This window comes from Canis aureus, chromosome 18 (assembly GCF_053574225.1).
Source record: "Canis aureus isolate CA01 chromosome 18, VMU_Caureus_v.1.0, whole genome shotgun sequence".
Taxonomy (NCBI): Eukaryota; Metazoa; Chordata; class Mammalia; order Carnivora; family Canidae; genus Canis; species Canis aureus.
The window spans coordinates 58,129,284-58,148,049 of NC_135628.1; positions in this window are offsets into that span (position 1 = coordinate 58,129,284).

The following is an 18,766-nucleotide window of genomic DNA, read 5'->3' on the forward strand; positions in this document are numbered from 1 at the left end:
TGGGTGATGGGCATTAAGGAGGGCACTTGATGAATGAACTTTGAACTTTGGGTGTTACTTATTTGTAACTAAGATATCACTAAATGCTACTTCTGAAACAACAACAACAACAACAAAAAAAAAAAAAAAAAAAAAAAGGGAAGAAAACCCCATGACCAAGATGGGTTTATCCCAGGAATGCAAACTTGCTTTAACATTTGAAAATCAGTTAATTTGCATTTTAACAACCTAAAAAAGAAATAAATGTTTAATCATATCAATAGATGGAAGCACTTTTGACAAAATTCAACATCCATTCTTGATTAGACACTCTTGCCAAAACACCTTCAATTTTTACTTCTAACCTCTTCCTCCAAAGGGGCTCAAACTCACCCATCCTGGAGGAGGTAGGTGGTGGGAGCAAGTAAGGGTGGGGAGGACAGGGAGCAATACCTTACTTGATCAGTTGCCTATGAAAAGCAAGTACCCTGATCCAAAATAAGAAAATCCTACCCTCTTCTTTAACTCCAAACAAAAAAACACTCACTCCTAGAATTGTATAAATTTGCTTAATAATCTTAGAATTTGTAAACTCTCTCTATTTTGTCTTGGTCAATGATCATCCCTTTTCCACGTCTGGTGAGGCTTTTGGAAGCATACTCATGGAATGATATAATATCTATTCCTTTCTACTTTGATTTGCACCTGAATATTCTCCGAGGCATATTTATTGTTCAGGGGAAAGTCTTGTGATGCAGGAACCCCTACTGTCTCAGGCTAGAAGGGATGTTTGGTTGCCCTAGCAAGAGTTAGTTATTCCTGACAAGTGACCTTATCATATCCACTTAAGAATTTTACCCTCATCTCCCCTTTGCTCCTCTTGTTATTTTTGCCCCCTTCACCATATCCAGTGTTACTAATTTCTCTATCAGTTTCCTCCTTCCTTTCCAAATTCCAAGCAGGAGAATCCTTTATAGTTGGAAGGCAACTTAGATGTTATCTGGTCAAACTCATTGATCTCTAGGTCATCAAACAGGCTAGAGAGAGGGGACCAGCTAAATGACACATCTAAATACTGAAGTGGTTATGCGTTGCAATAACAGTACCTGTAATAATAATAGTGACCAATGCGCCTATGCTGTCAAGTCTTCCTGATTGCTAGGGACAACCTGTCCTTCAAAATTAAGTAAAAATGTCCTCAAGTTCAGATCTCATTTATGACAAGCAACTTGGCTTCTTTCCCAATGTCTTGATTCTTGGTGTTCTCAGTCTTGCTGGATACTTCTAGCTCCAGGCCCTGTCCCTGCTGATTTTCTGATGCCCAAATCTGCTTTCATTTTCCACACAATGTTGTTGGGGCTTCATTGATTGGGACATTAGCAGCTGTGGGCCTCATTTCCCTTCTAAAGTCTCTCCTTCCAAAGTTGGCCATTACCACAGGCCATCACCATGCTCACCAGGGTCTTCCTCCAACCAGTGTTAAAATTCTTACTGAATTTCGCCACTTAGGTTCTTTTTTTTTTTTTTTTTTTTTGCCACTTAGGTTCTTAAAAATGATCTTTCTTTAGCTCACCCATCAGGGCCATATGAGCCCTGGTCTTTTAAAACCTGGAGCTAGTTTGTTGGTCTAGGGTAGAGGACATCTTGAGAGGTCCCACAGAAAACATTCCTTCCACTCAACCACACGTCTGATACCTAACCAAAGTGTCCCTGAGCTTTGGTACTTCAAATCACTTCTACCTCAGAAAAATTGCCCGTCTACCCAACATGCTGCCCAAGATGAGGAGGGGTCTTTCTTTCTTTATTCACACCTGAGTCAGAGTTCTTGGTTACAGGCTATGGTTCCTATTCTGGCTTTGTCCAGGGGATGGATCATAACTCCATGCAAAGGGGCTCCTAAGGCACCCCCAGCATTTATGTGGGTCCCCAGATGTGGAAATCACACCTTTTCAGGTCCCCATTACATTTGAATATATATAATAATTCCCAAGACCCTAGCTCCGTGGCCCAAATACAATTTTCATAGTATGGTATGAAGATAGAGCAATTTCTACCTCAAGTCTTTTTTTTAAACGAATTAATTAATTAATTAATTAATGTATGAGATACAGAGAGAGAGAGAGGGATAAAGGGAGAGAGAGAGAGAGAGAGAGAGAGAGAGGCAGAGACACAGGCAGAGGGAGAAGCAGGCTCCATGCAGGGAGCCCAACATGGGACTGGATCCCGGGTGCCCAGGACCAGGCCCTGGGCTAAAGGCGGCGCAAAACCGCTGAGCCACCGGGGTGCCCTCTACTTCAAGTCTGATGCTGGAATTACAGAAACGTGCTGCATTGAGTATTTGCTTATCCTTCTGAAAGAAAGTGGGAGAGAAAAATCAACTGCTTCTTTATTCTGGAATAAACATGGGATCATTTTGACATCTCAACTCTTGCTTTTCTGTTAACTTCTGTCAGTTTTCTGCTAATCGTCTCAGATTGGGTCGGGCCTGACCTGAGGAGCCAGCTCAGGGAGCTGCAGGGGCAGCTGGGAGGACAGAGGATTTCTTTTCCCCTTCCCTGTGCCCTTAGCACTCACAGCTGGCATGGGCCCAAGCTTTGAGACTTTATTCTGCACCTCAAACAGTCTCCAGGAAATGGAACACAGTAATCTTCTGGGGACAGTGTGTCCCTAGGGCAGGCTGAGCCAGGCCAATCTCTGTCTCCTGGGGAGGAGGCAGTCGGCACAGCCTGGCAGTCAGACATAGCCTGCATCCTGAAGGAAACAGATTTTCTTAAAAAGCAACGGTTGTGGGGCTCCTGCGTGGCTCAGTCAGTTGGGCATCTCCCTTTAGCTCAGGTCATGATCCCAGGGTCCTGGGATAGAGCCCCGAATTGGGTTCCCTGCTCAGCGGGGAGCCTGCTCCTCCCTCTGCCCCACCCCTTCCCCCCTTTCCCTACTCCCACCCTCTCTTTTTCTCTCAAATAAATAAATAAAATCTTTATTAAAAAAAAAAACATATATACCTCAGGTACTTTTGCTATTGAAGAATCGCCAGTTGGGTGCCTTGCTAGCATCTTCCCAGTTCTTTTCTCTAAAGCCCTTAAATAAAGATCAGTGGGAAAGGGGTCTGTGGTCTCATTGTCACCGGTGTCTGCCAAGGAAACTGTATCCATTCATTTACTAATTCATTTACTCCACTGAATGATATTCACTGTCTTGTTGCAGTGGGTGCTGGTGCTGGGAGAGGGTCGTGTGCTTCCTTCCTGCTCTCAGGAAGCTTCGGAAGGACGAGTGCAAGACAGGCAAAGCTCACCCAGCTTACTGTTGGTTTGGGTGGTCTGAGTGCAGCCCGAAGACAGCACAAAGGAGACAGTGGCTTCCGCCTGGAGGGGTGAGAAGGGCTTCCGGGGCGGTGGGGGGGGGGGGGGACATGGACCTAGATGGGTGGGAGAACCAGGCCGGGCAGGAAAGGCCAAGATTGGTGTCAAGATGGAGACCTCACCTGTGCGGGGACAGTCACCATTCATGGCCCGGGCGGCGTCTGACCTCAAACTTACTGGAGTGCTGTGAACACGCGAGTGGTACCCAGGAACTGCTTCCCCTGCCCCACTCCCCTGGCTGCCAGGCATTTTCTTTTACACATGTGGTTTCCTCCACTTACCCCTTAGGAGCCACTACCTGGAGAATATAGAAAGCAGAAGATTTGGGGTTCGCTCATGCCACAAGGATCTGCCCTTCCTATATGCATGGCACTGTCCCAGGCCCTCTGGGGGAAACAAAGAAGCATAAGGCACAGTGCATGCTTGAGAATTGCTTATCATCTTATTGGGAGCCATTCAGAAACAATGCCAAGTTCTAAGTGTGAGTCATAGAAACAAAGGTTGTGAGTTTGCCGTGAGTGCTGGCACCTTCCATATTTTATGGAAGGCAATGCTGAATACCACAGACCCTAAAAATGGTTTTTCTAATCTTCCCTCTAATATTCTTTAGGGAATTAAGCTTAATCTGTTTGTAAGAAGTGTGCTCACACTGACAAAAGCTTGTTAGTTCAGAAATTCAATGTTGAGAGCTGTATTGCTGATGGCGATGCACACCAGCATCAAGCAACCAACCATCTCTGGTGTCCTATCAATAACCCAACGTCCCTGACTTCAGTCATCTCCTATTTCTATTTTTCCAAGAACCCACCATTATTACCACCATGACTCTAAGTTGATGGAAACTATATGTTTCCTTTCATATTTCATTTGAAGTATAGGGATGCGTGCCAACCCCAGGCCCAGCACTTTCCCAGGTGGGAAAATTCAAAAGTAGAGGACATAGTAAGAGGTAAACACCCATGAGGTGAGGGATGTACTTAGCCAGGATACACTAGACCTTGGGATCTAGCCTTCTCTCTGGATAAACTAACAGAACTCCTCACCTCTCAGACCTTCTCTACCAATTCACTCACAAGATTTCAGCCCCAATCTAAGCTTTTAAATGCAAATATCCTGAAGGAGGTAGTTCTTGGAGCCAGGAAGAGTCCTTTCTGGCTCACTGTGAATAGGTTTTCAATGGGTTTATTATGAAAAAAGGAGCAGCACCCCAATGTTTATAGCAGCAATGTCCACAATAGCCAAACTGTGGAAGGAGCCTCGGTGTCCTTCAACAGAGGAATGGATAAGAAGATGTGGTCTATGTATGCAATGGGATATCACTCAGCCATTAGAAACGACAAATACCCACCATTTGCTTCAACGTGGATGGACCTGGAGGGTATTATGCTGAGTGAAGTAAGTCAATCGGAGAAGGACAATCATCATATGGTTTCACTCATACATGGAATATAAGAAATAGTGAAAGGGACTATTAAGGGAAAGGAGGGGAACTGAGTGGGAAAATTAGAGAGGGAGACAAACCATGAGAGACTCCTAACTCTGGGAAGCAAAGGGTTGTAGAAGGGGAGGTGGGTGGGTGGGGATGGGGATGGGCACTGAGGAGGGCACGTGATGGGATGAGCACTGGGTGTTATACTATATGTTGACAACTTGAATTTAAATAAAATATTTTTAAAAAGACCTATGGGGACTGGGTCTGGGCTTTGAAGTCCTGAAGCCCTGAAGTGAGGGATCGCGGAAAGTGACACATTAGGGCAGGCCCTGTGAGTATCATGAGCTTATATTCCAATTGCTTCTTAGCAGAGAGGAAACAAGAAAGTGCCACGTGTGAGTGAGCAGGGACACAGAGAAAGAGAAAAAGAGAAGGAAAGGAAAGAGGGAAGGAAGGCAGGGAGGGAGGGAGGGAGGGAAGGAGCCAGTAGAGAAAACAATTAGCAGGTGACCTAGTTCATGGACACCTCCACTTCTAGCCTGGGGCAGACAGTTACCAATTCCTCCCCTTCTCTTGCGTGTAACCCTTTAAGGATGGGGATTAGGGGATTTACACAATTTCTTCACACCTTCTACTCTTTCCTTCCACCTGTAAGGGAGAAGTGAACTAGGGGAAAACTTAAGGCAGGGCTGAGAGGAGTGAGGAGGAATCCCTGGAGAGACATCAGCAGGCCCTTGCCTAAAGGATCGGTTATCTGAGCACAGAGCGTCTGGCCTCCCGGGTGCGACTCCAGTCCCGTGGTGCTTCCAGAAAGGCTGCCAGTTTTCCAGGCCAGCACCATGCGCCATGCATTCACACATCATCCTCGTGAGCTCCCGAGGTGACAGCCCTCCTTCCCAAAGGGCCTGTCACACAGCCTTGGGGCCAGGCACCTACCTCCACGGACCCATCGGAGGGTCCGGGGAAAGCCTTCTCTCTCCAAAAGAAAGCAGAGGCTCCTACGCAAACCCTCGGTCTGCAGAAAGACAACTATCACTGGAAGGAGCTCCTGGCAAGAGCCCACCCCCAGGGGAAACTTGCTTAATGTTTGCTTTCTCTCCAACAGCGCGCTGACGGCAGCCTCCCTGCCAGAAAGTAGGATTTGGACAGGAAGAGGAATCTTCTGGACCCATGTCCTTTCTCAAAGAGGCGAGCGGCATCCAGGGGGAAGCCTGAGGCATGAGATGCACAGTGGTGACGTCTCATGACGTCAGAAGGAAAGAGTGCTGCCTTGTTTCTCTTTGCTGGTTCAAAGGCTACCAAGTGCTCATCAGTAAAGCAGAAATTTCGTACTCCAAAGCCCTACACTTCTATATTTATTTGAACCAACTCTGGACTGTGGGCTGTAGGGATTAGTCAGTTTTTAATCTCTTTGGGCTTCTTGCCCCAGTGTTCCCTGGCTCAGCAGCTGCCCAAAGACAAATATAGCCGGATGGTTGGAAGCATCCTTGGAAGTCCCTGAGAGGCCCGGAGAGGAAGTCTCTCAGGCCACACGAATGGCCCTGCTGTGCTAAGCCTGGGACCAGCAGCAAAGCTCTCCTGCAGTGCTGTGGGGTGCATGCAGCTGAGGTGTAGGGAGAGGCTGGGGACAGGGAACAGGGAGGTTTCTGGGTGGCACGAGTTTGTAGAGAAGGGGTGGTGACGCTAGTGTGTTTGAAACTTCAACTGTGAACACAACCTGGGAATCTTGTGGCAATGCGAGTTCTGACTCAGTGGGTCTGGGGAAGGGCCTGAAATGCTACATAGCAGACAAACGCCTAGTTCTGGGTGATGCTGCCAGTTCCTCCCTCCCCCCCCCCCCCCCATACTTTGAGAAGCAAAAGAGGAACACAGCAGGAAACCATGAGGGTTCAAAGACAACATTTTTCAGCTCCTGGACATTGCCTTGGTCTAGCTCTGGACCCGGGCTTGGGTTTCAGATTGTGTTCCAAACGTCTTTTAATGGTATCTGCCCTAGTAGACTTGTTGAATAAGGCTAATTTCACAGATTCCTCTGGAAAGCCAGGCGCCTAGGCGTGTGCTGCCCCCTGCTGGTCGTCATCTGACACCTGGTCTGCCTCTGGGCTTTTCTGTCACACCTGAAAACTGTGGAGTCCTAGAAAGGCATTTAGAACTATTCCTTTGAGCACTGGGTGTTATACTATATGTTGGTAAAATGAATTTAAATAAAAATAAAATAAAATAAACTGTATCCATTTCTGGGAAAAATAAATAAAATAAAATAAAGATGTGAAAGGAAAAAAAATAAAAAGAATTATTCCTTCTGCCTTGCAGGTTAATTCCATCACACACCCTCAGACATCCACATTTTCTGAACTTTAATGCAGGTTTCTATCACACAGCTAGCTCTCCAGGTTGGGAGTTAGGTCTGTCAGGGGCATTCACGGCAGTGGGGGTGTCTGAGCGACTTTGGAGTTATTTTCACAAGAGACAAGGAAGAATTATGCATGCTTGGAAGGCATCCCAAGCTATTCTGATAGGCACCCCCTCTCTGCCGAGAGCCACCAGAGTGGTGTCATTTTTCTGAGCCTGGCCTGGTAAGTGATAGGCCACGATGGGGGGTGGGGTAGAGCTGGTGCATGCTGCCTCACCCAGGACTCCCAGGTCAGGCTCTGCACAGGATGTGGCAAGTCTCCTTTGAGTCTAGGATGGGTAGGGATGCCTGGGTGGCTCAGTGGTTGAGCACCTGCCTTTGGCTCAGGTTGTGATCCTGGAGTCCCAGGATTGAGTCCCGCATGGGGCTCCCTGCATGGAGCCTGCTTCTCTCTCTGCCTGCGTCTCTGCCTCTCTGTGTCTTTTATGAGTAAAAAAATAAAATCTTTTTAAAATATTTAAAAAAATGTCTAGGGTGGGTGACTGGTCAGGGCTTTCATCACATCCTGCCCAGCAAGTCAGTTTGGTCAAAATAGCTTCTTGATCAGAAGGAGGGGAGAAGGAAGCAGGACAGCCCCTGCTCATGGTTGTTAGCCCAACTGTAGCTGTGTGCGGGCTTCCTTCAGTCAAGGACAATGCTAGTGATGACCACCGAGAAACCCTAGGAAGCCACACTGGGACTTTTAGCCTCAGGCCTTTTCTTTAAAGGAGGTGGGGATGGAAGGGGATCATGAAGAAGCCGCATTCCTCTTAAAGAATACATGCAGTATCCTAACAGTTTCTGCCCGACACGGCCTCTGCTGTGATCCTAGGGTTTGTGCGTGTAACCCAATGAATAGAAGGATTTACCAGCAGAGAGTACAGAGAGTGGCAACTAGTGGTGGGGCAAGGGTCAAAGAGGAAAGCACAAGACAACGTGGCTGTGACTGGCCAAAGAGAAAAGAGAAGGGGAAAAAAAGGGAAAAAAAAAAGTAGGTGGGGAAAATAATCCAAGAGGCCAATTCAGTTGTGTGCTCCTCACTATCTACCTTTCTCTGAGACCTTTTTAAGGCTTTCTCCTTCCTCCTGACATCACCAGCGCTTTACCTTCGAGTTTAGCCACTGATGTCCTTGCGTGTTTGGAGGCAATGATGCACAGAGAAAATGGACAAGGCCTACTTTGCAGCGAGGTCCTCCACCGGCCCATCCTCTGCCGTCCTGCACCCGCAGGAAGCTTCCCTCCTGCTATAACAGGAGGTACAACTGTGGTCCTAATGAGGCCTTTCTCAGGGGTGAGGGAGCAAGAAGACTGAGGCAATCCGTTCCCAGGTCCTCATGGAGCTGCCTATATGCCTCACTTGGGGCCTCTTTTATTCTACTGAATCATGTGGACTTCCTTGCTACCAGCCAGCCCCAGTGCCAGACTCCTGGGTGGGGGTGGGGGGGAGGCTCACCAACCCTAAGGGCGAATCATGCATACCATCTCCGCAGGAAGGACATCTCTTGTTTCAGTGAGACAGAGGATCGTGCCAGGCCTCCTGGAATTAACAACTTATCCCCCACTCTCTCCCTACCCCAATCCAAGGCCAAAGCCTTTTTACAACCAACCTGTCACTCCCAGCTTGACAGTATTTACTGGTCTCATGACATTGCCTCATCAGATAGACCTTGAAACGTTCCTACAGATTCCAGACATTTCCAGCAGCCAGGGAGGGGTTGGCTTAGATTTAAACAGATAGCTGAAGCTATCCAGTAATTCTGCCACAAAACATCTCATGTTTTTGTAGTAACTTTACAAATCCTTTGCCTCCCTGATCCATAGCTGTCTGCACTACATGCCATCCATCTGTTGGGTAATTAAGAACCGTGTAAGCAGGGGTGCCTGGGGGGCTCGGTCGGTTAAGCATTTGCCTTTCCACTCAGGTCACGATTCCAGGGTTCTGGGATCAAGCCCTGACTCTGGGAACTAAGAACCTTATGGTCGCAGGAAATAAAACATATTAAAGATTTTAATTTAGGGTTATTTCTGCTACAGAGAACCATGACACAGTGAATGGATAAAAAGCCCTTCAAGCATAAAAAGGCACTACATTAGGACAAAATTCTGTGAGGGTGGTTAAGCTGGACTTACCAAGTTAAACGAGAAAAAGGCAAGATGTAAAGTTTCTAAATGCTAAATAAACTCTTATGTTTAGGAGTTATTTTCCAATGTCAACACTGCTGATATACTGCAATTAGTCTTTGCAACTATTTCAAAAATTACATATTTTGCAACATTTCTTCTCATAAAAATATTAGATTTTCACATAGTGTGAGGAGGTACACAGTTTTTCCAAATCCTTTTTGAGCACATGTGCGAACAACTTGAAGATGTTTCCCTGAAGAGATTTACTGAGGTACATTTGAAGTACTGTCAAAATTTTTTACAGTTGCATTTTCAAAATAGCTATACATACATATATATATATATATGTGAATAACCCAAATGTGTATTAATGGGATTGACCCTTGACATGAGCAAATGTTATGCAACAGGAAATGTACACCTGGACGTGGTCCAGGTCAGTGGTAGGCCATCCAAAGCTCTCTGGCCACACTTGGCCTGCCACCTCTTTTGTAAACAAAATGTTACAAAGTGTTTATACCCATTTCCATATTGTTTAAGGCTGTTGTCATGCTACCACAGCACAGTCAAATTTTCCTGACAGCTTGCATGGTCTGCAAGCAGCCCTTTGTGTTCTTCTTACAGGAAAGAGGCAAAAGTAGTTTGCTCTTTTGATTTAACTTTGTATTTGTATTCAACTTTGTGTGAGAGAGAGAGAGAGAGCGAGAGAGCCAACACAAGCGGGAGGGACAGAGGGAGGAGAAAGACTCTCAAGCCAGGACTGAGCGCAGAGGCCACTGTGGGGCTCGATCTCACAACCCTGAGACCATGACCTGAGCAGAAACTGAGAGTCCAGAGCTTAACTGACTGCACCACCCAGGTGCCTCAAGTTCTGGCTTTTTATAGAAAAAGTTTCGTTCCCTGTGGTTTAGTTCATCAGCTGCATGGCGGGTCCATAAGCATCTTTTGTAATATTCTTTAATCTAGTGATCCATTGTGTTTATTCTTGTCAGTATGAGATGTGATAGACATTTTAAAATTAAAATATCAAAGAATACTTTCTATTTTCATATAATGTCAGAAGCTAAGTGTGTAGAAGAGCCCCCTGGACTACTAGAACATAGTTTTTGAAAAATAAGTTTTCTTTAGTATTGTTTCTTATAGTATGCTCTGTAGCTCACTCATCTTGAGGGTGATCTACTGACAAAGAAGGATAAGAGTGGGAGGATAGTGCTCCATGATCCAAAAAGCTTAGAAAAACCACATATTATACCTCCACTTCAAGATGCATAATACACATGCTTAGTGTATTAAAGGCTCTGATGAGTCCTGCAGAAAAAGAGACCTATTTAAATTAATTTAACCCAGAGTTTTCCAGACTTTTTTGAATCCATCCATTTGTGTGTATATGTTTCTTTTCCCCCCACACAACAGCTATTTCATGGACCACACTTTTGGAAGTCCTCTCACACGATCTGATGGCAGTGGGTAAGAGGAAGAATGGGCCAAAGGGAAGCAAAGGGCCATAGCAATGGCCTTGGCTGATTCTATATCATTCTGAACTGAAGTGCAGGCTGTAGAACAAAATGGTGTGAATTGAAATAGAAAACATTTTAAAAGGAAGGGTCAATAATGCTAGAACTGTATTTGGGAATGAGGTGGGAAGCAGGGAGATACAGCAGGATCATCGTATGTGTTTTAATAGTGGAGTGACTGGGGACAGCTAAAATAGGAAAGATTGTGGAGGTAAAGTCTGGGCCAGTTAATCAGTTGGGTAGACTATGTGGCTGTTTGCAGACCTCATGAGACTGCCTGCATGTGCTTTTGCCATTCACGGAAAGGTGGGGGAGTAGCTGGCCTAGAACTGTCCTAGGTCCATGGGAGTTTGTTGCAGAGTAAAGCAATCATGATTCCCTTCACTCAGGAGAGGAGGCAAAATTAATTTGTTCTTTTGATAAACGTGTCATAAAACCTATCAGCAAGCAGGCACGACTTTGCTTCATGACATTTTACTAATTGGTTTTTATTACATAATGGAGTGGCCAAAGAATTTCTCTTAAATGTCCTGTGTTTTACGGTGTGACATGAGGTGAAGGTTGGTATTTGTGCAAAATGTGTAATGAGGGGTTTGCATCTGCTAGGTTTTGTCCTTTATTTTTGAGCAGAATGTTGAAAGGAAGGAAGGGAGCATTCTTCGGGTGTTGGGCTCTGGCAAAGCTTTGATAATGTCAAGTGAGTCAGGTCCCCAGAGCAAGGTCAGGGGTAAGATAAGGACAAAAGTATGAGAGAGGAGAAAGTGAATCTGGCACTTTGGTCTGGGAGGGGAGGAGGGGGAGCAGAGGATGCCTGTGGCCACGGCTACTGGCAATACTCTGACAGCATTTCCTGGGGTCCAGGCCCCTCCTGCCCTTGGGATGATCACGAGTGACCCTACTGCAGACCGGTGGTATCCTGTGGGCAGTCTACTTGTTCACAACCCAGTCCAATCTCCTAAATATACCCTTCTGACTTATATTCCTCTGCTCTCAGGAAGATTTTCCCTGAACCATTTCATGAAGAATTCCTGCTTTTGAGATTCTTAACTAAATAATATCTTAGATTCACGCTTTCATTTGACGAACATACACCTAAACTGTAACCTACATCACGCAATCTGCATCCCAAGGCCTCCCCAGCCCAAGGGTGTGTGTGAGCACCATCACAACAAACATGACCACCCCACTGCTCCTGTCCTTAGATTCCTGGACCTGCTCAGCACACACAGCCTGCTTGTCTCCATCCCCCGGCGCCCTTGGTCCCCATCCTGTCCAGGCTGGGCTGCTCTGTGAGGATGCTGCCCTGCCCCTGATGTAGGAACAAGGTAGGGCCAGACGGGGCTAGCCAGGGATAGATAAGGGAAAGGCCCAGCGTCCGGATCCCAGGAATCTGTGGGCTCCCATAAACCCCAAGGACACTGTAAGGCCCGAGAGTCCGGCTCCTACCCATTCCAAAAAAAACAGAGATAAGACAGTAAAAACAAAAAATAAACCTGGCTCCCTGGCTCCAAAATGTAAGGGAGTATCCCCCTTTAATGCCACTAAGTAATCACAGAAATCCCAGATGTAGGAAATGTTGTGGAGGAGATATTAACCTGAGAGAAGGGAACACCCTGTCCAGGCTCATGATATTTACTAAAAAAAAATCTTGTTTGGTATTAGGAAGGTTACAAGTGGACCATGTTTGTTCTAAATATAGAATGATATTTACCAACCCACCTTGATATTGATAAGAAATTTACCAAGTTTCCTGGTCAGTTTCCTATAAAAGACAGACCCTAAAAGCCCTCAGTGACCACCCTGTTGGGACCCCTCACTTCTGAGAGCTTTCTCTGTATCTCTCTGCTTAATGAACTTTTATGGCTTTGCTCACTATGGTCCTTGAGATTCATTCTTCGATTCTGTGAGAGAAGAACCAAGCTCTCCCATATCACCCCCACAGCTTTCCTGCTCACGGGCACCCAGCCCTGGAGGTGCCAAAGCCGTACCGTGGTCCGTGCTGGGAGATGGACCTGGAGCCCCTCATCCCTTCCCCAACCTGAGCCTGGCACCATGCCCTCCTGAGCACAGTGCTTGGCACACAGTGGACACTTAATGGCCTCATAAACATTTCTCCCTCGACGGTGAATGGGTGAGAGTCACAGATTCAGTTGTGCTTCATCACCCCTCTGCCTGTCCTGTCTCTCATGGGGTGAGCAGAGAAGGATCAGAAGGGAGAGATGGGGAGGGGGAGGGTCTGGTGGGAGTGTGCCCCCCTCCTAGCTCCCTGTGTGGCCTTGAAGATTGTGATTCTGATGAAGCACCGTTTCTTCTGCAGTGAAAACAGCACCAAATTAAATGGACATTTATAATGCAATGAGATTATCTGAAGGCTGGCAGGAATTAGGAGGGAGCAGGGGCAGGAAGGAGACTGGTGATTGTTATAGAAAAGCCCTGATGCCCACACACCTGTCATTGTACATTCTCACAAGGTGGGAACAAGGGCTTTTGTAGAGGGAACCAAGGGGACTGATTTCTTCAAAGGGGCAGCCCTCGTGCTAAGGGCTCTACTTTACTTCATCTGAGAGGAGACTTTCCTTCATTGAACACAGTCCACAAAGAGAATATTTGATCATTGCCCAAAGTGTTGGCGGGCATCATGTTGATCCCTTGTCAGCACATCTTGCTATTGCCTGGTGACTTCAAGGCCAATGCTCCTTGACAATGAGGGGATGGAACGGAATTGGTAGGGATGTGCTATTGCCTTGCCTCTGCTATTTCTCCCACCCTAGTCTTCTTCAGGAATCCTACGATAGCTGCCAAGGTTCCTTCTGACCTCTGGCCATGCTGCCCCAGCTCTGGAGTTGGTGCTATTGGGGTGTCAGGGTTCTGGAGGGATAGACCAAGCCACCAGCATCTAGGCATGGACTTAGCTTCCTCCTCCTAGGCTGGAGCTGTTCCTTAGTTCTTCTTGCATAGAGCCTGCAGAAGGGCTATTTCCAAATCCTTATTTATTTATTTATTTATTTATTTATTTATTTAATCATTTTTCTAATATATTTTTTATTTAAGTTCGATTTGCCAACATATAGCATAACACCCAGTGCTCATCCCATCAAGTGCCCCCCTCAGTCCCGTGCCCCAGTCACCCTATCCCCCCGCCTACCTCCCTTTCCACTACCCCTTGTTCGTTTCTCAGAGTTAGGAGTCTCTCATGTTTTGTCACCCTTTCTGATTTTTCCCACTCATTTTCCCTCCTTTCCCCTATAATTCAAATCCCCATTTAATACTGCAGTGCCCTCTGAGGGTTCTGGGAGCCCTGTCACTCTTTCAACCCCCCCTACTCCCAGCCACTGGACCATAGACTTTTCTCTCCTTTAGCCTGTTAATACATAATCTAAGAATGGGATTCCTTTGATTGTAAGGTTAACTTCTTTTAAAATGGTGTTAGATTCTGTATTTTAATACCATGGGCTTATTACCCAATAATAGATTTTACACCCATATCCCTTAGTGGATTGGCTTGTATCTTTCTTCCTCTTGCAATTTTATTGAGACATAATTGATATACAATGCATTATACGCTTAAAGTGCACAGCATAACGACTTGACACACGTATATATTGTGAAACAATTGCCATAGTAAGTTTAGTTAACGCATATAGGAACAAAAACACTTTTTTTCTCTTATGATAAGGGTTTTTAGGCTCTACTTAGCAACTTTCAAATATACCACATAGCATTGCTAACTATAGTCATGGTGGTGTGCATTTTACATGCACTAGGACTCATAACTGAAAATTTGTACCTTTTGACCCACCTTCATCCAATTCCCCACCACCCTTCATCCCCTGCCTCTGGCAACCACACACACCTCTGTTTTTCTGAGTTTGGTCTTTTTCAGAGTCCACAAGCAAGTGAGACTGTACAGGATTTGTCTTTCTCTGTCTGACATAATTCACGTCAAGGGATGACCTCAAGGTCCATCCACATAGTGCAGAGCCTGTGGTTTTCTCTTAGAGAACTGACTCTGTGTGGTTTTGGTAATAGTGTCTCAACCAACTCTTGGGAGAAACTCTGGAGATTTTCTTCCTTCTCTGGTTCTGGAAGCTGAAAACATAGGGGAGTTATTCATTTGTTAAAGGTTTGATGTGAATTCGCCTATAAACCCCTTTGGACCTGTCACTTTTTTAGAAGCTTGGGAGCAAAGGAGTTACTGTTCTTTGACAAATTTCTCATTTTCTCCATAGTTATTTATAGGGTTGGGTTCCCTATTCCTTTTTAAGTACATTTTAGCAACCTATACATACACACACATCACAATTTAACATGGACTAGTATGGAATTATGTAAAATAATTTCAGAAATTGTAGAACTTCCTCTGTACTTCTAGTTATTTTTGCTTATTTATTTTGAGGTAAGAGCATTTGCCACTCCCTTGTTGTTTCTTCATTAATCAAGTGAGAGGTATTGCCTTTTTTTAAACTTAAAAAAATGTTTCTTTTTTTAAAAGGTATTATTCTTTGTTATCCTTGTTTGTCTCTTAAAAACATGTCATATAGATTTATTTTTCACCCAGTTTGCTAGGCCTTGATCATGCACTGAATGAATCATACTTATTCCATAAACATCTCTTGAGCATAACCCTTACGGGATGCCGGGTTTAGTGTTTCACAAGTATTAACATAATTTCAGAAGGATTGTAAGCGCTTGGTAAGGATTAGTCTGCCTAGTAATAGTGAATAAGACAAGGTCCTTGCCCATATAAAGATGACAGTTTATTTTGACTTTTAGTAGGTAATTCAAAATATTTATGCCTATTCCAATAGAGGTAAGTTTGATCAAATATCTGTTATTAACCTTATTTTCTGTCCTGTTTTCCTGACTTTTTCCGGGTTGAAAAACTTTCCTCTATTCCTGATGGTTCCTCTTTCTATTGGCTCGGATGTTCTACAATCCATTCATTCGCCGAATATTTGCTTAATGAACGAAGGGAGTCTACGTGCAGTCGGCACTCTTGAATAGTTTTCACCTGCCTTTTATTTAACTAAAATGAGATTTTTGCATGCTTGTGTAGCTATTTGGCTTAAGGCACATTCTCAGACAGTCATGTTTGAATGGGAAGTTTGCCAAATACTGGGGTCAAATGGGATGTTGTGACTTTTGCTTGGATCCTCCCTCCTTCACCTTTTATCCCAAATTTCTCCTCCAGGAACTTTCCACTATCAGCCACCCTGGGTTAATAGCAGCTGCATACAAAGGAGAAATAGCAGACCAAGCTTGCGGGGGTGGGGGTGGTTAAATAGTTCCTGTGGTCATGCCGAAGATAGATGACAAATAATAGATACAAAGTAAGCAGCAGGAAGACAGAGCTATTGGTTACTTTGTTTTTAAAGATTTTTATTTATTCATGAGAGACACACACAGAGAGGCAGAGACATGGGCAGAGGGAGAAGCAGGCGCCATGCAGGGAGCCTGATGTGGGACTCGATCCCGGGACTCCGGGATCATGCCCTGAGCTGAAGGTAGATGCACAACCACTGAGCCACCCAGGTGCCCCTGTTGGTTACTTTAAAAAAAAAAATTGTACTGACTCAAACTTTTAAGTAATATTTCAGGCTATGGAGGCTACTCCCTTGAAGACTACTTTCACTAACCTCATTCATACTTTCATTCATTCGTTCATTCATGTAGTATATATTAAACACCTCCTGTGGACCAGGTACTCTCTCAGGCAATGGGGTGATGTGGTGAACAAGACAGACAAGATTCCTCCCACATGGAGTTTACGTTTTGTGATGGGAGAAAGAAATCAACAAGTAAACAAACATTAATTCAGATTATAAAACACTGATAAGAGAAATACACTGAATGTGAGGTAGAGAGTTGCTGTGGGGAGAAAGGAAGGCTTGCCCCTTGACTCAGGCTGCTCGGGGAAGGAGGCATCCCCTTAAAGGGGACATTTGAGCTAGACTTGAGCGGAGAAATCAGCCCTGTGGAGAGCCAGTACCAGATTTCAAGGGGGGGTGGGTGGGTGGTAAGCAAGTGCAAATGCCCTGGGGCAGGTAAGAACTTGTGTGGGGCCCAGGAAATTTAACAAAATCCCCTACCCCTGGACAAGCAGAGCAGGACTGACTCTATTTTGTGCTGCACCTGCCTTGTGCGGACCTGCTTATTGCTCAGGGCGCTGCCCCGCCCTAGTCAAAGACCAGGGCACAGCGTAACGGGAAATCAGCTCAGTGATAGGCCAGTTCAAATGGATACTGTAGGGGAAAATGCAACCCAATCGGCCACCTGCGTGTGGACCGACATGACTGTGCACCTCTCTGCGTATCCCGTGGGCCACTGGCCCCTGTAAAGCTGCCTCGCCTCAGTCTCGGGGTCCAAGTCCCTGGTCCGCCGTGTCGGGTGCCCTTGGACCCAAGCCCGAGCTTGTAAATCAACCCGCGTGTGTTTGCATCGGTGTCGGCTCCTCGGTGGTTTCTCGGATTCGCGATCTTGGGCACACACTTGGACTCTTTGAGAGATGGCAAGCGAGTGTGACACGTGATAAGCAAAGGGAGAGTGGCCCCATTTGAGGTCAGAGAAGCAGTAAAAGAGAGAAACAAGCCTTAGAGGCTGTGTCCTGAAGTCTCCATTTTGCTGTAAGAACAGTGGGAGCTCATTCATGGATTTGTAAGCAGAGGGAATGTGATTCATTTTAATTGTGAAAAGGGTGTAGTTTAGAGAATGGCTTATAGCAGTGGTTTTCCATCTCTGGTACGTGTCAGAAGCACTGGGGGGCTGGGCCCCACACCCACTGTCTCTGAATCCGGAGGTTTGGGGCAGGGCCTGAGAATGTGCCTTTCTAGCCATCTCCTGAGGGCTGTGGTCTGAACTGCGTCCCTTCCAAATTCCTATGTAGAAGCCTTGCCCCCCAGTGATGGTACTAGGATCTGGGGCCTCTGGGAGGTAATTTGGTTTTGATGAGGTTCTAAGGATGGGGACCTCATGGTAGGAGAGGTGCCCTCATACCCGTGCTCTCTCATTTTCTCTGCCATGTAAGGACACAGTTGTCTGAAGGCAGTTGTCTGAAAGCCAGGGAGCGAGTCTTACTAGAGCCATGCTGGCAGCCTGATCCAGCAGGATTTCTAGCCTCCAGAGCTGTAAGAAATGATTTCTGTGGTTTAAGCGCCCCCAGTCTGTAGTATTTTGTTATGGCAGCCTGAGCTCTGACAGCAGGTGATGCTGGTACTGGGCAGGGGCTTACACGTTGGGAACCACTGCTCTAGACAGACTAGACAGATAGATAGACAAGCACTGAGATAGGAGCTATTTCAGAAGTCCAGGTGAAGTACACACATGATGCAGCATCTGTGGCCAGAGGGACGGTCAGACAATCAAGTCAGTTGATCTGTAAATAGCATTTACAGTGAGACAAACAAGAAAAATTAATACACTTCCTAACTAAATTTTACTCTGGAGTCTACAAAAGATTTTTTTATTATTTTATTTATTAGTTTTCAAACATTTAATTGATTATTTTTGTTGGAGTTCAATTTGCCAACACATAGCATAACACCCAGTGCTCATCCCATCAAGTGCCCCACCTCCCTTTCCACCACCCCTTGTTCCTTTCAAGAAATTCTTATTTAAACATTATTCTGTTTTTCTTTTGAGTCTTTAAAAGTCACAAAATAAAAGGTTCAGATAGAGGGGTAAAACGGAGAACAGCATGTCTTCCCAGACTTAGGTGACAATTCTCACAGTAGCATTGTGGCAGCATAGGACGTCCCTCCTCTTGTAGTCTGCTCTGTGGCAACTAATTAGGCATCCATCCATCCATGCACAAAAATACCTCCGTGGGAGCTGTGGGATCCAGCATTAGAAGCCAGGGACCCCAGGAGGCCTGTCGCCCACCTGTGCTTCTGGTAATAGGCAGACAGACCTCAGTTCCAGTTGTTGGACCCCCAGAGCTGGCGAACCTGCCCTCTCTCGGCTGTGGCCA